The sequence below is a fragment of the Microcebus murinus genome, chromosome 1 (genome assembly GCF_040939455.1).
Source record: "Microcebus murinus isolate Inina chromosome 1, M.murinus_Inina_mat1.0, whole genome shotgun sequence".
Lineage (NCBI taxonomy): Eukaryota > Metazoa > Chordata > Mammalia > Primates > Cheirogaleidae > Microcebus > Microcebus murinus.
In genome coordinates, this window is record NC_134104.1 from 50,816,070 (window position 1) to 50,820,984 (window position 4,915).

Genomic DNA, 4,915 nt, shown 5'->3' on the forward strand with positions numbered 1-4,915 from the left:
TTGGGAGAACTTGAATAGACTTCTTATTGCATCCTCACATGGCAGAGAAAGAGAGCAAGCTGTATGCTGTCTCCTGTTATAAGGGCACTAATCCATCATGAAGGCCCCACCCTCATGACCTCATCTAAATCTAATTACCTCCTAAAGGCCATACCTCCAAATGCCATTACAAGTGAGGTTAGGGTTTTGGCATATAAATGGGAGGCACAAACATTTAGCCCATAACATACTCTCATAGCATTAAAATTTCCAATCTCTATATCTCTTTCCTGAGCTCAAATCCCTCTAATTCATGCTCACACTGAACACATTTATGCAAATACCCCACACATAATTAAATATCCTTAAAATTGAATATTATCTCCTCTTGATGCCTCTCTCTTGTTGAGTGGCATTGCTATCTATGTAGTTGACAAAGGCTAGAAGATATCCTTGGTTCTCCTTTGCGTCATCGGCTGCGTCACATCAATCACCAACTGCTGTTGATTCTTACCCTTGCATAGCTCTTAGATTCATCTTCTCCTCTCTGTTTGCACTGCCCCAAATTGATCTTCATGTTTGTCATTTCTGGCTGTGATTACTGTGACATGTCATCACTGGTTCCATCTCCAGAGCTCTGCAATCAAGTCTTCTCTTGACCCTTAGAGGGCTGCTACTAAAATGCAAATCTTTTCATGTAACTTGTTTTCTTAAAAATATTCACTGTCTCTTCACTGGCCTTCAGGGAAAACTCTAAATTTGTAGCTAGTGTCTATAGCCCATCTTGATCTGGCCCCTGACTACCATCCAGTTTCATCCCTCACCACATTGTCCCTGAGGAATATTCCTGACCTACTTGCAATAACCTGAAAAAGACATATTCTCACATACTTCTGTGCTTTTCCACACAGTCTTCCCTTTACAGGCTAAATTCTACCCTCTCTTTAAGACTTCACAGGATTTGACACAGGTGGTATCTTCAAACATTTTCTTTACTTACCTTCTGGGACATCACATTTTATTTTCTTCTTAGTGTTTACCACTTCATGACCTTAGATGACACATTTATAGTTTTATTTGTTTATTGATTACTTGTCCCACCAGAATTTTTGATTCATGAAGGCAGGAACTTTAATTTGTTCGTTACTTTAAGTTCAATGCCTAGAATAGTACTTAGAACATAGCAGATGATGCACAACTATTTGTAGAATAAATTAATTGACACTCTTAGATGCTATCCTGGCTCAGTCACTTAACACACATGCCTCTGAGTAAGTTATTTGACTGCTTTGGGTTAAGATACTTAACTTTAAAATGCCTTACAATAATAATTGTATCTACTTCATGGAATTGTCATAAGCCTCACAAGAACTAAGCATGTTAATATAAAGTGCACATACTAGTACTTAACAAGAATTAGCAATTATGACCTTGACCTTTGCAATGCTTTCTATGACTCTTTTCATATTCTCCTCCCTTGATTTTTCCCCAAATAACAGGGCACACGAAGAAGACTGCAAGGAGGTGAGGAGTGAATTGGATGAAGCCTGTATCTGTGTCTGTATCTGGAAGCCAGCTCACAATGTTCAGCCAAGAAACGAGGGAAGAGTTTCAGAATGCTTTAGACACTCATTGGCTTGTAAGCATTCACAAGTCCTAGAATAGAGATTCAGAAACAGGAGTGGAGTGGCTGTGTCCTCTGTGCTGTAAATATGACTGAGTTACAATGGTTAGTTTTGGGGTCAGCTCCATGCTCCTAATTATGCTCTCTCTGTCTGAACCTAGTCTTTGTTGAAATAGTGAAGTGAGTTCTGTTGTTGTTGGACACCCTCCTCTTACTGCTACTTCTTGGGCCCTATTCCTGATCAGTCTTTTCCCAGGCACCTGCCTTAAATAACATTCCCCAAGAATTATTCTTAGCCAGTTGTCACTGTCTAGAAAAAATCCAATAAATTAATTCCAGCTAAAATGTGTATTGAAAACTATATAAGACTTTGCTGTTCCTATAGGTAATTGAATATATGAGTTTTAAAGATCAAAAACCATTGAAGGATTCAAAATGGAATATTACACAATGTTTTCAATGATGTTATAGAATATGCAACGAGTATTTTTAAAAAGTCATAGTGAATTGCTAAGGGGAAAAGGCAACTTTCAAAGGATATAAATGTATGATACCCTCCATCTTTTCTTTCAGAAAGTGAATGGGAAGACTGATAAGAAAAACATATAATATTCTCACAATTGATATATAAAGTCAAAAAGCTTACAGTCAATGTTTCTACTAGATTTTATCTTGAGGCATGACAAACTCTGTTGGAATTCATACTGAAGAATAAATGTCCCAAAGTAGCTAACATAATTCAGGAAAATATAAGAAGGGAAGCTTATTTTATCATATTTCAAAAATTATTATTAATCTGAAGGAATATACACACCAATGTAACAATTTCATTTCATTTTTCTTATAAATTTAAAAATATTAAAACAAATATTTATGTTTTCTATGGTGGAATTTCAGGATAGTTGACATATGGAAGGCAGATCTCTGCATATCCCTTTTTATTACACCTTAGGATCAAAGTTTCATTTCATTCCAAATGGCTGAACTATCAAATATATTGTTGGATTTTACATACTTTGTTTGGGGCCTGTCATACTTACCTATATCTTTCTAATAACTTTTAGGTGATTTGAGAATGTGAGAAATTTACTTAACATGTATTCAGTCTAAATATATTAACAATAACAAAAGAATTGATTTCCTCATTGTTGAAGAAATCGTAAAACCTAGTGTTCAAGAACACATATCTTTTACTATGCCTTCCTTATTTCCCAAATATGATGCACGTTTTGAGTACAGTCCAGCTGCTTTTTGGCCAAAGACATTTGGTATATTAAATGGCTATATTAGGCCATTTCATTAATGTGATCTGCCAGAAAACGCTGGATAAAATCTCCTCCGAACTCCTCTACAACTAGCTGCAGTTTCACTACTCCTACCTGAATATTACATCTTGGTATTCTTTCAATTACACCCATGGTGAAGTCTATTTGCAAAAGACAAAAGAGCGAGGAGGGAAGAGCAAGACCTCAGTATCTCACAGCTACCCATCTCTCTGTCCACCACTTTGCATGGACACAGCCCTCCTAGGTGGCCCTGGAAGCTCATCCGTTTGCTTATGGCACTTTCTCACCACCTGCACTGACCTGCTTTTCTTTAAGGAAATACCCTAGGATTTTTTCTCTGAATAGATAAACTTTAATTTGTTTTTTGGGGGGTACCTGTAGGCATATGATCTCTATTAAAACTATAGAGAAGTGATAAGAGTCACACAGGGGGCTTTTTACTCTTTGTGTGTTTTGCATTTTTTTCTTATCAGTAAAATTAATACAAAAACAAAAACAAACCAAAAAATCCACTAACAAGCTAAGAATAAATTCTCTCTCTCTCTCTCTCTGCCCCTTTCTGAGTGCTCTTTCATTAGTGACAGAAAAATCAGAAAAGATCTTTTGAAATTATGTTCTGTCCACAGGTGTGTTCAGGATGGGGAAAATTCCTCATTGGAAATAAGCAGAGGCAGAGATACAGTGTCATATTTTTGAAGGTAGAAAATGAGTCAAAGGAGACACAGCACTTATACCATAAACAGTAACATGACTAATCTCCTTTACTTTGGGTTTAGTTTTAAGGGAAATGTGCCCTGGTGGAAACCCTCAAATGCATTGATTCAGGCAAAAACAGCAAGAAAAATGCTATTCATCTATTTTTATTTGAACACTAATAATTTTCCATGGATTAACTATGAAAACAGAAAGAGTTGCTATGGGAGATGCTTCTGTTGACAATATTGCATTTGGGGATGTGTGGTAAGAGCAGGATTTTATCCTATTTAATATCAGGGAAATGGAGAGCATTTTCACTTTTTTTTTTCCTAGTTAAATTATCTATGATACTACTTTAAATATTTTGTCTAGTTACATTTTTATCTTAACAAACTTCCTATCACACTGTTTTATGTATATGTAATTGTTGGTTATGGGTATCTACCCCATACTCTCTACCTTCATTCCTATGGCTGTGATTACAGTATTAGGACTCCTATCAGAGGGCAAGAAAATCAAGTCTACTGGACCCTATCCCCTTTTTCCTTTTCCAAGAACAGTAGTTCTATGGGGTTTATTCCTATGAACATACATATATATCTTAGTTACTTTTCTGTCACAACACACACACACACACACACACACACAGACTCACTCTCTCTCTCACACCTTGGGCTCCATATCACCATCCAGTCATCACTCCATCTGTCTATACACTATTACAGCAAAAGTGTATAGAAATGCCAAAGAGTTCTGTGACGAATGCACTTCTCTTCTTCAGCCTCATCTATTTGTGGTGATCTTATCAAGCCCTATAACTTTAAATACAACTTATATTTTTGACAACCATCAATATGTTATTTTTTTAATTTAATTTTTATTTAAAAAAATTTTTTTAAACCAATTATCAGGGGAGAGCACAAACACAGTCTCCCACTACCAGAAATTATGCAGTTGAGCTTCCTGCATTTGGGGAAATCTCAGGGGTCAGCACATTTGGAGTGCATATTTCCTCACCCTGGAAAAACCACCTTCTCGATCATGGTATCTCTCCTGCCAGGTAAGTGACAACTGAATATATTATTTCTAACACTTATTTCTCTTTCTATTGAGAATGTCAGATTAAAATATGTAATTGCCTATTTAAAAATTTCCATCTTAGCCAATCCAGTGCATCTCAAACTTTCTGTGGTAAAGACACTTTAGTTTTTTTAAAAAAAATTTCTAAGAAATGGTGAGCCAATAGTTTTGTAAAAGCCAATAAAAATAAATGACTAGCATAATAAGAGAATAAGGAGTAAATCCCCAAAGATAAAAACACAAGTTGTAT

At 35.9% G+C, this 4,915-nt stretch overlaps 1 non-coding gene across 1 annotated transcript; it reads right to left on the reverse strand.

The window, feature by feature from the left end:
- Window positions 1-4,493: 4,493 nt before the first annotated feature.
- Window positions 4,494-4,653, reverse strand: LOC142874837 (U1 spliceosomal RNA). The gene has a single exon (XR_012922435.1). It is a non-coding gene; the product is annotated as a U1 spliceosomal RNA (small nuclear RNA).
- Window positions 4,654-4,915: the final 262 nt, after the last annotated feature.